The following is a 15042-nucleotide window of genomic DNA, read 5'->3' as shown; positions in this document are numbered from 1 at the left end:
CTATTTAAAATAATGGTTACAAAGAGTATGAAGTAACACAGAAAAGATTTACTACCTATCATGTTAGGGTTTTTTTTTTTTTAAAAAGAACAAGATTTGAAAGTGGATTTTCAGTACTATATAAAACCATAACCAGGGCCTAGAAACCGAGCTTTACTCCATGGCACCACAATTTAGGTGGTGCAAACAGTTTATTTAGAGGACCCCATAAATTTTTAAATTCTACCCCTGCCACCTCCCTCTCCTCTACCTCCCCAAAGTGGGGCACTCGCCCAACCTGGGGCCAGCACAGATGGATGAGTCATCAAGGACAATACACCTACTGGCCCTCCCGTGCACAGGCCACCCTCACCTGCCTCCATCCCTCTCCCATCGGACACCCGGGGCCCCTCTCTGCATGCCTGCATGCTCCTGTGACTTGGGGCTGCTTTCCCAACCCACACCTGTGGCCACCCTGTGCCACATAGCTAATACTGTTCTGTGGTATGAAAAGCCCGTATCTGAGCAAATGAAGTGTTTTCAGTAAAAGGAAGAGGAAGAGGGCTGTGCAACTGAGGCCAGAGATGATGACTTTCAAAGCCAAAGTATCCAGATTGATAAGAGGGTCAAAGAGCTTTCCATAAATTAAGACAGGGTGCAGACTGGGGGAATGTCTCTGAATTATGTGCATAAATAAGCACCCCCTGTCTCCTACTTAAAGACAGGCAGTTTCCCTCTCCCAACACCTGGCCAGAAATTTGGAGAAGAAATGAGCATCTTTACTAAAATATACTGGGTTGGCATACTTTAGGAGGTAGATGCAATATGGTTTTGAGGTGGATCTGGGGGAAATCTGGGTAAGTCACAAAGGATGGAATGTTATGAGGCTTTGCATGTGTGCATGCTAAGTCACTTCAGTGGTGTCTGACTCTTTGCAACCCTATGGACTATAGCTCACCAGGCTCCTCTGTCCAAGGATTATCCAGGCAAGAATACTGGAGTGGGTTGCCATACCCTCCTCCAGGGAACTTCCCGACCAGGGATGGAACCTGTGTCTCCAGCACCTCCTGCATTGGCTTGTGGGTTCTTTACCACTAGTGCCACCTGGGAAGCCCATCAAAAAGCCTTACACAGCCTCTAGGATGCTGGGCATCCTCACACCAAAACGTCCCTCTTTGGACACATTAGGTCAATGGCAAATGAAGCTTACCTTACACAGCCTAACATTTTTTTCAACAGCACATTACCCCAGCAACCCAGAAATCCCTCAGCCATTCTGGAGACTGTGGCAGGGGTTCCAGTTAGAAGTCCTATTGCAATAATGTTTTTTTAAAATAGTGGAAAGAAATAAATCAATATATAAACAATGGCACTGGGTACATTTCTATTCTACTTTTCCTTCTTTTCAAAATACTTCAATGAGTATGCTATTTTCAAGACAAAACTTTAAGTAAAAATTTGTTGCATAAAAGAATGAACCAATGAGAAGACACACAAACAAAAACTGCAGAAATTGCCCATTTCCAGCTATCAAAACCAAGGAAACATACCTGATCCTGCATTTAAAAGACAAAATGGTTTAGTTAAAGTAAGTTTACTGTTAAATTTTTATTGTGGTTAAAAACATATTAAAAAATTTACCTTAAACATTTGTAAGTTTACAGCACAGCGTTAACTACTCACACAGTGCTATACAACAAATCTCTAGAACTTTTTCATCTTCTAAAACTGAAATTCTGTATCAACTGAATAACTCCCAGTTTGCTAATTTGTACCCATTCCCTGTGGGCCAATGCAGGAAACTTAAGAGACCTGGCTCAATTCCTGGGTTGGGAAGATCCCCTTGAAGAAGGAAATGGCAATCCACTTCAGTATTCTTGCCTAGAGAATCCCACGAGAGGAGCCTGGCAGGCTACAGTCCATGGGGTCACAAAGAGTCGGACATAACTGAAGTGACTTAGCACACACCTGTGGGCACCAAATGAGACTTGAGCCCAGGACCCTCATTAAAGCCCTCATGAAGCCCCTGATCACCCGTATTTCAGGCTTTGGGCTGCCCAGGGAGAACCACCAGCACAGCATTCCAAATGCATTAGGCTCCAGGGAGAGGGTGAGATTTCCACCCTACCTAACTTTGCCACGGGGTCCCAAGGCAGATATTTCCAATTGCTTTTGTGCAAAAGGCCTTGATTCCACTTTGCAAGAATTCTTCCTTTCCCCTCCACGCTAGTGCATTCACCAGGATTCTGTTGAGAGTGGAAAGGTGAAACGTGGCTGTATTTCTGACCCCTGCAAAAACGAACTTTAAAATGTTCAAAGCATTTACAGTGGCCTTCTGGTCAAGGCAGGGGATCCCGTAAATGGGATCCCGTAAATATGCAGCACACATGTGACCTCTGGCAGGTCCAGTGGGGATTATGAGTGGAAACTGAAATCACCCGGACCCCTGGAACCCAAGGAATGGCCATGATGCTGCTCTAATCCACTCTGCACAGCTTAAAATGATGCTAACAATTTTAGGAGATCCCCTGCAAAAACAGATTGGTTTCTGTTCCCATCTATTAATAACAGCTATTTTGAAATGCTATTTAAATCTTCTATTGTTATTTGAACTTCTCGTGGATTCTGGCTCCCCAGCTGAGCTGCTGGGGGGCACCAAAGACTACATACCCTGTAAGTCTGTAACCCCCGGAAGTCCAGTACAGTGTCCCTACACAGACGCTGATAAACATTTCTTCATTTGCTGGTTCTTCCTTTGTAAGGCCCATCGTTCCAATTAGCGGGTGGCCCTGCCCAAGTGACATATCAATTGCTGACTCAAGATCCCTTCCAGCTGTGAGCTCGGCAGGCTGCTCAGGGTGCCCTGCAATGAGGATGGGCTCTCACCCATGCCCACACCCACACCACAAGTGCGTTCGTATCACCTTTCAGGTGTTTTAGTATGATCAACAGCTATATTTGGCAACTTTTCTTTCTAGCATTAGAGAAGGCATTACAGAAGACACATTACCAAGTGTTAAAAAGGGAATCTGCCAAATGCACCAGCTAGAACAGAAAAAGTATTATTAAAAACCAGTGTAAACTCCCTCCCTCCTAAACCACCTCCACCTCCGATGCATCCAGGATCGAACAGAAGAAGGGAAGGCATCATGACTCTATACTCACGCAGACACAACGCTAGTCGTGACTCCGGGGTTCTACCCGACACGAATCTCTGGCTGAAGAGCTAAGGATTGGGGATGGGAAGAAAGATCCAGCCTCCGGTCTCTGCCCTTTTCCTCACACACAGGGGGAAGGGGCTGGACTTCTCTGCTGAACACAGGGGTCTGTGAGAGACTCTTTTATTTTGAGGAATGACTTGAGTTCAGCATATTAATATTATAACTATTTTAGAGAGAGCATAGGAGGCCTCCTGAGCTCTTCTAGAGATAATTAAAACTGGGGGGCGGGGGGGGGGGGGAGGAGAAATCTGAAATAAACAAAAAAGGAGCTGAAGGCCCCAGGGGTTTCTGAATAACATCTTCCTGGTAAAACAATTTTAAGAATTTCATAGTACAAAATCAACCCTACTCATTCTCTCCCACATAAACATGCCTGTTATTCCAGCCCCACTCAGCCAAGCCGCAGGATCTCTTGCCTTCACTTCTGTAGCTACTCTGTCCAAAGACGTCATCCACACAAAAGCATTCTTAGGACAGAAAAAAGGCTGACCGCAGCCAGCCAGTGAGGCACACCACAGGGAGGAATCCTGTGGTTCCAGTAACCTCCAACTCACCATCCTGCAATCAGATTGTTAAGCACAAATACCAATTTTGCCTTAACAGAGACTGAAAACTTCAGGTCTTTCGATGTTTATCAACCAGTATGTTCCCGGTAATTTTCTTGCTGTAGCAGAAAGATAATCAAATAAACCATTTTTAGGACTTTCCTGGCAGTCCAGTGGTTAAGACTCTGTGCTTCCACTTCAAGGGCACAGGTCTGATTCTTGTTGGGGGAACTAAGATCCCACATACTGTGTGGCAAAGAAAAACCAAAATTTCATTTTCACTGATAACTACATTTTCAAATACCAAGAACTACCGACGCTTGGGGGTGTGTGTGTGCTCAATCACGTCCAACTCTTTGTGACCCCATGGACTGCCAGGAGCCTGCCAGGCTCCTCTGTCCATGGGATTTCCCAGGCAAGAATACTGGACTGAGTGGCCATTTCCTGTTCCTCAGGATCTCCCTTACCAGGGGAAGAACCCGGGTCTCCCGCATTGGCAGGTGGATTCTTTACCACTGTGCCACCTGGGAAGCCTGACCCTTGGAGAGGAGGGGATTAAAAAAAAAAAAAAAAAAACCCACTGAAGTTCAAAGCCATTGTTTTATCCTTTTTCACCTGTTTTTATGTTAAAAACCCACGGAATGTCAAACGGTATCCAAGAAGTCAAAAAATAAAATCATCAAACTAGGGAGAGGGAAGAACACAGAAGATTTATTAAGAGATAGGAACAGGCAGAAAGAGTGAAATAAGGAAGAGGAGACAGTGAAGGGAGTGTGGAGGGAGAAAGCCAGTGCTGGCGGGAGCAGGGGAAAAGAGTCAGCCAGACAATAGGGAGGAGAGAACAGGTGGTTCCAGGGCTCGAGGGAGGATGTGAGCCTGAGAAGCTGCTCCTCACACATTCCGCTGCTCACTTGGGGTGTGAAGAAATAGATGGACCATTTTTAATACGCTGGTAGGTTTCTCTACTCTTTTTCAAGCCAATCTGCCCTCTGTTTGTCTTGACACGTAGATGCAAAGTTAAGATGTCATCGGGAGAGAATCATTTACTCCACTTACAACATGGAAATACCTTTCTGAATTACGTATCATTTTGCAAAGAGGCCTTATTTTGAGCCCACACCCACCTGACTCCTGGAGTAAAGCAGAGGTTTCACACCCACCACCATGTACCACATGGCAGATAACTCTAAGGTCAGCCTGCGCCTTCGCTTAATGATTTTAATCAAGTCAGTTAGTCCAGTCAACAAATACTCATTGAGCCTCTGCAGTGCTGAATAAGACACAGCCCCCGCACGCAAGAGCTTCGCTTCAACAGGGAACTAGAACAGACAAGCCACCGTGCAGGAGTGAAGAAGCTCCTACTAGCTGAGGGGTGGGGCTGCCTCCAGGCAAGAGGCAGGATGGGTTTGAACTGGGCCAGCCAGAAATGCATTTGAGACTCCGGCAGGTGAGTGGAATATTCAAAGGGGTGGGTCAAGTGAAGGCAGGACAGGCTGAGAAAGGGTGGAGGGAGGAAAGAGCAGAGGAAGTACAGCCTGGTGAAAACTACCACGGACCTGGGCTCCTGGTGGTAAGCCATGCTAAACGGTCACCACGACCGCGTACAGAGGCCTTGACTCCACAACAGGATGGAAAGGAGGAATGGAAAGGAGGGGACACAAGGAGGGAGATGCTGCAGGGAGCACTGCAACACTCAACAACCGGCTGGATGTAGGGGTGTGAAGAGCAGAAAAGTCAGAATAACCCAAGAGAGCAAAAGCAGGTCACAGAGAGCGTGATGACAGCACGGAAATCATGTCAGTGCCCCAAGAGGGAGATGGTAAATCCCTTTAGGATGCTTCCCTGATGATGGATAACCTGGATCTACCTCCAAGAGAACTCCAAACCCAAGTTAAAAGATATTCTACAAAACCACCAGCCTTGCCCTTCCAAAGTGCCAAGATCACGAAAGACAAGAGAATGACTGAGGAACTGTCCAGAATAAAGGCAGTGAACAAGGCAAGACAACTAGAAAAGCACAGGGTCCTGGAATGGATCCTGGACAAGTAGCAGGCTTTTTTTTTTTTTTTTTTAAGATTTTCCCCCTTCTTTTGCTCTAAAACATGTTATTAGGACTTTTGGTGACACTTGAATAAGGTCTATAGAATAGACAATAGTACCAATAGAATCAATGTTAATGTACTAATTCTGATGCTTGTTATGTCAGAAAATGTCTCTCTTTTAAGGAACTATACACTGACATATTGGAGAGGGACGTAAAGGGGCATCATGTCTATAACTTACTCTGAAATTTCAGGAAAAATGACATATATGTGCGAGTCTGTGCATGATGTGTGTGTGTGTGTGTGTGTGTGTGTATGTGTGTAGAGAGAGAGTGCGTGAGAAAGAAAAAGCAAGTGTGGTAAACAGTTATATTTATAGAATTTTGGATGAAAAGTATACAGGAATTATTTAAATCTTTCTTGCGACTTTTCTGTAAATCTGAATTATTTCAAAATAAAAAGTTAAAAAAGGAAAAAAGATTAAGGAAGCTAGGAGGAAGAGCTCTTTATAGACAAAATAGCTGGGTTTCTGGGTATTATATTCTGAATGGGGCTTCCCTGGTGGCTCAGTGGTAAAGAATCCACCTGCCAATACAAGAGACACGGGTTCCATCCCTGGTCTGGGAAGATTCCACATGCCGCGGGCAATTAAGACTGTGAATCACAACTACTGAGCCCGTACTCTAGAGTCTGAAAGCCACAACTACTAAAGTCCGCACGCCCTAGAGCCTGTTGCTCCACAACAAGAGAAGCCACCGCAATGAGAAGCCCATGCACCGCAACTAGAGAGTAGCCCTCGATCTCCGCAACCTGGGAAAAGATCGTGCAGCGATGAAGAACCAGCACAGCTAAAAATAAACAAATAAAATCCTTTTTTAAAATTCTGAATGAAATTCAGAAGGCAGGGCTGGAAATGGAAGTCTGAAGGCATCTGGGGGAGCTGAGCAAAACCTGGCTAAAAGCGGAACTCGAAGGCTGGGACTGAGTAAGGAGGGACCAAAGAAATCAGAGAAAGGGAATAACAAATGGACCAAGTTCCCAAAAGAGGCAAGAAGGAATGGGGAAAATCCAGAGGATGGAGCATGCAGAGTACACAAGTTAATCGTGGGTAAGGGACTGATAGACATTTTCTTCCTCAGATGAAGAAAATAAAGAAGGTCAAAGAAGAATTAAGAAAGAATGCTTAAGGACTTCCCCAGTGGTCCAGCGGCTAAGACTTCACACTCCCAGTGCAGGGGGCTCAGCTCAGGGAACTAAATCCCACATGCCTCAATTAAAAGATCCCGCATGCTTCACTAAGACCTGATGCAGCCAAATAAATAACTAATATATATATATATATATTAAAAAAAAGAATGCTTGGGGTAGTGAAGAGGGTACAGTGGAAACTTACATTAAAGCAGAGGGCAGTTAGCTCCAATGTAAACATCCTTAATCTCATCAATGAAAAAAAAAAAAAGGAAGGAAACTGACTGGATGTTTAAGGAATGGAAAAGTCTGGCATCACCTCTAAAGAAATGCAGCTGGGATTTTATAAAAGATGGATTTCTTTTTTAGCAGAAAAGTAAGACCTAGGTGAAATTAGAGCTAGCATAAATCTGCAGTGGAACCAGTGCAAAGGTCTTTGTGATAACTTGGCAGATAACATGGCAGACTGGGAGAAGAAAAAGCAGATGATGAGGGTGATTTTGGACTGACGACTGGAACATGAGAAGCCCAACATGTTAAGAGAAAGGATTTGGGATTCCAGACAAAACCAAAATGGCTGGAAAGTATATCCTCCAAATAGAGAAACAGAGCCATAAAGGATTGGAACAGCAAGTGGCTAAGGGACCAGAGTCCTCAGTGATGGTTAGTCTGGTGTAGTAGGTGGGAAAAATCAGCCAAGAAAACTGACATCCAAGTTGCAGATCTTGAAGGTGGAAAAAATTCCCCTGACTACACAAGTCCAAGAAGTGAGCCATTGATATGGAAACGAAAGCCACAGGAGTTGATATGAATGACCTTCAGGAACTCAGTGAATTAACAGAACCTCAAAATAAACACCAAAATCACTGGCAAGAGACAAGGTAGAAAAGAGAATCAAGTAATTAATCATGTTTGTTTGTTAATTTTTTTGTAGCATCAAGTGAAATGATTCTGTTGACTTAGAAAAAATGTACAATGTGAGAGTTTCGAGTTGAGTTTTATTTGGCACAGAAAGAGGACAGCCCGGGAGACAGTACTTCAGATAGCTTTGAGAAACTATTCCAAAGAGGTAGTGGGAGAAGGTCAATATATGTGACTTTGGTGAAGTTTTCCTGGTGGTTCAGAAGGTAAAGGATCTGCCTGCAATGTGGGAAACCTGGGTTCGATCCCCAGGTCGGGAAGATCCCCTGGAGAAGGAAATAACAACCCCACTCCAGTATTCTTGCTTGAAGAATCCCATGAACAGAGGAGCTTTGCAGGCTACAGTCCATGGGGTCACAAAGAGTTGGACCCGACTGATCAACTGGCACACCAGTTCACTTTTTGGTAAAGGAGGAGTTCACACAAACAAAAACTTATCTTTGCAAAGGTTTTCTGCTAGTCACAAAGAGTTGATGTCACCATGAAGGGATTAAGTGCTTTTCTAAATATGAGGAGATGTAAGGATTAGGTTCATAAAATCAGTTCCTGAAAATATCTAACTATCCGAAGACCTGTTCTGCCAGTTTTCCCAAAGCACAGACTGCCTCATTCCCATTATCCACCACCACCCCCACCACCCCACCAACTCCCTTTAGGGCATGTCAGAGGTCACCTGGTTGCAGCAGCACTGGTTTCAATCCCTACAGGGGCCGATGGCAAGTGCCCTTGGCAAGCACCAATTTGTAGTTAATTCCCAAACTCCGGTGTATATCAGAATCACCTGGGGAGCTTTCTTTTCCCCTTCCCATCTCTCCTCCCCCTCCTCTTCCTTCTTTTAAGGTTTGTTTTTAAAATTAAAATGTTTAGGTCCTCCCAACCTTGATGATTCTAATGCGCTGTTTGGGAGAGTCTGCAGTGCCATGTTTTTCAAAGTGCTCCAGGTGATCCTGAAGAGCCACTAGGCTGGGCAAGCGCTGACCCAGACAAGGAGGGTATGGAGCACAAGCATATGGCAGGAACTGTAGACAGAAGACTGTCAGGGATGGGTTAATGGTTTGGAGGCAGCACTGGGAAGCAAGAGAAAACCCAGTCCCTGCCCCAGTGAGATGAGAGAGGGATGTTCTGAGGGTAGTTGTTCACTCAGCCTCTGGAGCTAGGGAAAGGACAGGAAATGGACTCAGCTGCAGCAAAATGACCACAAAGGCAGGTGGCTGCAGGAGGTACAAAAACAAGAGACTGAAAGGCAGGCTGGAGAGACACACAGGCTAGCAGCCTCAGGACAGGAGGCTGAATAGTTTGTTACTAAGGGATCCAAGGGTAATGAGGTGTGATTCATTTAAGGATTCCTAGGGCTTAGTGGCAGGATTCTTGGGCAGTAATGATTTGGTATCTGAATGCTATCAGATTTCTAATATGTAAACCATTTAAGATTACTAAACCTTCGGGTAAACAAGCTCGCAGCAGCTTATTCATTAACATTGAAAAATCTGTCTTCCCAGACCACATTTTTATACAGATGAAATCACACTAGAAGGAATATCAAGGTTTGCTTTGGAGCAGAAAGCCAGACAGGGCATTGCCTCCCTCCCCTCTCCCAGGAAGAGAGAAATTCATGAACTGAGAATATAGAAAGGGGCCCCAGCCAACGTCAAGGACAGAAGAGGTGATACAACTGACTGAGTCTCGGGAGCGCTACTACCCACCCACCCCCAACATACCCCGGTGGGCAAATGCTAGGGAGGTTTCTCAGTAAAAGCCTAGTTACCTTCACAAATCCAACTCATTAAAAGAACAAGCAGCAAACATTCACCCTTGCTTCTCAGAGAGCTGCACTTTTGTGGATTCAAATCATTCCAGCATTATTTCTGCTTACTCCTATGAAATAATTTCTAACACTGACACACAGACTTTAAGATGAGGGCGTGAGCGCAGCCACACAAGCACGCGCGCGCACACACACAACCTCGTGCATACTGAACAAATGACTCACTTAATTTGCTGCTGCCTGCCACTATTGGGTTTTGATTCTACCTGTTCAAATACAAACTTTCCTATTAGATTAACTACAGGAAACAAGAACTCAGGAGCTTTAACCCTGCTTTTCTTCACGACTTTAGAGCACCCAAGAGGCTACCCGGGCATCATGAGAAGCCACTCTCTAATCAAGCCACTGCTTTCTCTCCACAATCTTTCACAAAATGATAACATATCTTACCACTTTGAGAGCAAATTAATGGAAACTCCTGGTAGAATTAGCATGGCTAAGGCTTGTATGTCCGGCACCTGCAGTACTTGGGGGACCCTTCTCAGCTCACAGTACCATGGCAGCACCCCGGAACTGCAAAGAACCCGAGCCCCTCCTTTTAAAGATGAGAGAAGGGTGGGGAGGGGGCAGAGAGATGAAGCCACTGAAGGTCACTCAGCTCTGAGTAGCGGGACAGCTGACTGGGAACACTGCCCCCTGGCAATGTGTGCTCCACCCCAGCGCCCCCAAACAGTCCCTCGGGGCTTCTGCTGGTGTGCCAGCATGCAACCTCCCCCGGCCCCCGCAAAAATGCAATGCCAGTCGCGCCCGGTGCCCAACTTCATCCATTCGCGTCAGCATGCAGTTAACCCTCTCGGCGGCAGTAGGTCACATGGGCCACGCTCAGCTCTCTCTCGCCCAAGCCTGGCCCACCTCACCCCGGGGGCCGTCCCAAGGTCACCGGCGGGCCCCGGGCGCTCCCGCCACGGGGGACGGGAGGCGGCCGGGCGGCGGTCCGGGACGCCGCACTCACCGGCGCGGGGGGCGGGCGCGCCGCGGCTGCCCATGTCCTCGCCGGCGCGGCTGGGTGCGGCGGCCGCTGGCGCGGGCTGAGCGGGACGCCCGGCTGCGGGCCCGCGCCGCGGGGAGCGCCGTCCAATCAGCGCGCGCCTGCCGCCTGGCCCGGCGCGCGGCCCGGCCGGGTTCGCGGCTCCCGGGGGGCGCGAGCCGCCGCGCGCCGCCCGAGCGGCTTCCGGGCGCGTTGCCTGGACGCGGTTGCCGTGGCAGCCCGAGCTGGAGGCTTTCCCCGCGCCCGCGCCCGGCCCCGCGGCGCCGCCCCTCCTCCCTCTGCGTTCCCACACCCAAAATAGCCTCTCCTCCGGCTGCTGTTTCCCACCCAGCTCGAAACCCAGCGACTCCGAGTCGGCGGGCGGGGATTTCGCTTATTGGAAAATAAATCCTGTTGTAGGGCTGCTTGACTTGAAGGCAGAGGTGTTGAAATGGTGCCTGATTAATAGCCGTGGTGGCTGCAGTGTAATTCTCTTCAGAGCCCTCACGTCCCTTCTTTACCAAACCTCTTTCCCACAAACAGCGTTATTATCTCCCCCCACCCTCTTTCTTCCACATCGGGGAGAAGTTATTTTATGAGGCCACTGTCTGGGAAACAGCTTGTGCGTTGACGCCCCACCTGTGCAGGGGAGCTAAGTAACCCTCGAGGCGGCCAAGTGACATCTTAATGAATCACCCTGACACTCGCCACTGGGACCAGGGATGGTGTCTCATTGCAGCAGACGCGAACCCAAGAAAGATCTGTCACCGCCCGTCTTCTTCACCTCCCTTCCTTCTCCCTTCTACCTCATCCCCTTCCCAGGGCGTCCTAACTCTTTCCAACCTTCCTCTCAATGTGGATTCTAAGCAGGATGCACAAGCTGATCCACTCAGAATTTTGCTTCCTGTCCGTGGGCGGGATGTAGCGGAGTTGGGGACCCCCACCTATGCCTGCCTCGCCACCTCCGGTTCACCTCTCTTTCGCGTCGCTAGTATTTACCTAGTACGGGTGTTCCTATCCGTCTACCCCACCAGTCGCAGCCTCTTCAATCCAGGGAAAGGAGTAGGACTTGGTACACAGACCCTGGGCTGTGGAGTCAGGCTGGGCTATTCTGGAATCCTCTCTCCAGCAGTGATTTCTGTGTGGTCTTGGATATTCCGTTTCCGTACGTATAAAAAGGAATAATGTCCCCATAAAGGGTTAATGCATCCGTAACATTCAGGGAACAATGTTTATAGGATGCTTGTCAAGTGCTGGAAACTGTGCTTAGTTAGCCCTGATACATAATGGTGAAGAAGAAAAAGAGAAACAGATTTCTGTTCTCATAGAGCCTACAGCAAGAGACACATCAGTCAAATAACAACAGACACCCTTGAAACTGCTATTGCCTAAGGAGAGTGCATGACCTTGAGACCTGTGGTGTGGAGTTCTGACCTGGGAGAATTCTTTTAGCTCAGTGATTCTTCTTTCCTTTTTTCCCTTTGATTCCCACTGCCTGGCACATGGTATGCACTCAGTAAATACATATGGAATTCAATGCCAAGTCATGGTGATAACAGTATCACGCAGTTTCACACTACGTTTTTGCCACTGAAAATATATTTGAAACATACATAACTGGCTGCTATGTCTGGAAAGATGTGCAGGTCTTATCGGAAAGTACTCATTCAAACCCAGAGCCCATCATGAAGAGTCTCAAGAAAGGTTCAAAGTGTTTCTCGCCTGTCCACATGGGGTTACCATAGTAAGGTGTGCATCTCAGATGGGCACATGAAAGTCTTCTTTGCCTCATCCCCCTCCCCTTACTATTCCACTCTCTGCCCTGGTCCCAGCTCCATTCTACCACTTCCCTTTGATACAGAGCTGCAGGACACCCATTCCTGACTTCCTAGGAGAGAAGCTGCATCCTTAAAATCCTCAGAGTAGAGCATCTATAAAACAGAGAAAACTCTCTCCTGTACTTCTGCTGCGTTTGAAGCGTAACTGTGTTTTGTATTTGCCACAAGACTCCATCACTCTCAAGGGTAGAGAAGAGGACCTGCTAAGTGAGGGCCATTGCTACATATATACACCATTTTATTCTGACTTTTTAAAAATCATATCAATTAGCATAAATAGAATCCAAATTTTTAAAAGATTCATTAGTAAGAAGACACTTAATTGTACCTCTTTCAAACTCTGAATTCCTCAATAGGAATTTCATAGTAGCCTTGAATTAGCACCATGACTTACCACTTCTGACCTTTTTTCACCCCTGTTCAGGTGACATGTTTTGAATCCTGAGGAGACACAGTGCACAATGATTTAAGCCTACCTTATTTTTTTCCCAGCTCAAATTATTTCTGTAGGATAAATTTCAAAGAACTATCTGTTTTTCCAGAATTGTTTGATTGTGACTCACTACAGGAAATGGATTTTTTGCATTAAAAAGCTGTGTATTACAAATTATTTAATACTGGCAAAGATTACCAAAAATAATTTCATCAAAGAGAACAATTTTATAAACTTCATGGCTAGTGTACTGTTCACCAAACAGTTATTAAATACATATAACGAGTGCAATATATTTTGCTAGATGCTGTGGAGATTTTTTTTAAGTGATTTATGACTCATGGGATCTGAGTTCCCTGAACAGTGATTGAACCCATGTCCCCAGAAATGGAAGCGTGGAGTCCTAAACATTGGACCACCAAGGAATTCTTACAACTGAGTTCTGGTCCTACCTGTGTTTTAGCACCCGAAAAAATCATGAAGATACAATATAAGGAGCTTCTCCGAGGCCAGTGAACAGGCTCATCCAGGGACAGGTCAAGGGATTGTATAGGTCAAAATTGGTATTTGTAAAAAGGCTGGAAAACCCGCCAAGTATATGGTGAGTCCTGCAGGGTGATTAACATTTTTATCTTCTAGGCAGCAATTCTCAACTAAGGTTTATAACTCAGTGGGGTGACAAGATCCATTGTGAGGTGTGTCACACAGTGTTCTTCACCAATAATAAAGTGCCAAAGGATTTACCCACAAGCAATGGTCATATGTAGGAACCAGAAAGTGGACGAGGGTTCCCACAAAAAGAACAATGAGGAAGAATAAGAGACATTAGGGATGATCTCAGAGAGGCTCTCGGGGGAAAGGTTCAAGGTGACAAGTCCCACAGAAGTCAAGAAAATTTAGGGACTAGAAGGTCACTGATGACCTTCATGGGTATTTTTGAGTTATCAGACTGCTGTGGGTTAAGAAAAGCCTGGCTGCTAGAAAAATGCAGGAGCAGGTGTGGGTCACACTTTAGAGAAATTTGAAGTGCAGGGAGGGTGAGAAATAGGTCAGGAGAAGGGTTTTTGGTGCTAAGTGAACATTTTCATGATAGGAAAAAAGTCTTTGCATATATGTATTATTGGACTCATGAAGAAATAGCACAATACATCATTTTGCACTAACTCAATCTAAATTCTGCCACTAATTTCATCATCACCATATCCATTTCCTTGTTAAAAATCTTTCATCAAATAAGAAAAATCTTACATTGAACAAAGGTGGGGTTCTGACCTTGGGACATTATTCTGTTAATAACCAGTTAATAAAATATGTGTTATTCCTGATGGCTTTTCTTTGGTGGCTTTCCTTGTTGATAATAATAACACCTTAGAATTAAGGAAATCCCTTGTTTTCCTCTTTTATATGTAAAAATAATGGATTTTTTATATGCTTTGAGTAAATTGTAACTGACATCTTTATTGCTAATAACTTCCCTTCATATGTTGGCCAATTCTCTCAAATATTATGTTTTGCTTCTGAATTCATTGGTACCTATCCATCTCATAAGGGTTTTTAAAGTAATTATAATTAGAGTACAACCAGCAAGGAAGCATAAAATATTGGAAGATTCTTCCTAATAGTGTTAACTTAGGAGATATCATCTTTGTCTTAACTTAGGTAATTGCTGGTGTACATAGAAGGGCAAAGGCAGCCTGGATTGTGTTGAAATAGCAAACAACTGAGCTTTAACATGATACGAACTCACTAGAAAGTGAAATCTGGAATAAAGCAAAATTTATCTAAAGAATTTATGGCCAGAAGCTCCATAATAATTCTATAATTAAACTGCTTCATCCCAAACTCACTTCAGTGGCAAAGGGAGTCCTATAGAAAATTCCATTGCAAGGACTTCCCTGGTAGTCCAGTGGTTAAGAATCTGCCCTGGCAAAGGAGATACAGACATAGAGAATAGATTTATGGACACTGGGGCCAGGGGCGAGGAGGAGAGGGATGAGTAAGGAGGAGAGGGTGGCACAAATGGAGAAAGTAGCATAGCAACATATACACTACCACATGTAAAATAGATAGCCAGTGGGAATTT

General features: G+C 45.6%; 1 protein-coding gene across 3 annotated transcripts in view; it reads right to left on the bottom strand.

Moving 5' to 3' along the window:
* FAM81A (family with sequence similarity 81 member A) overlaps positions 1-10730 on the bottom strand; it is an 82403-nt gene extending 71673 nt beyond the window's left edge. The window contains exon 1 of one of the 3 annotated variants that reach the window (XM_061158391.1): positions 10674-10730. The gene's annotated coding sequence lies outside the window, so the exon portion shown is untranslated. Of the gene's footprint in view, positions 1-2107; positions 2223-10673 lie in introns of those variants that run through there. The other 2 variants (XM_061158393.1, XM_061158392.1) reach the window with 2 other exon arrangements.
* Positions 10731-15042: the final 4312 nt, after the last annotated feature.

The sequence above is a fragment of the Dama dama genome, chromosome 12 (genome assembly GCF_033118175.1).
Source record: "Dama dama isolate Ldn47 chromosome 12, ASM3311817v1, whole genome shotgun sequence".
In the NCBI taxonomy this organism is placed as follows: Eukaryota; Metazoa; Chordata; class Mammalia; order Artiodactyla; family Cervidae; genus Dama; species Dama dama.
Note: the sequence above shows the minus strand (reverse complement) of the source record. Positions and strands in the feature narration are given on the sequence as shown.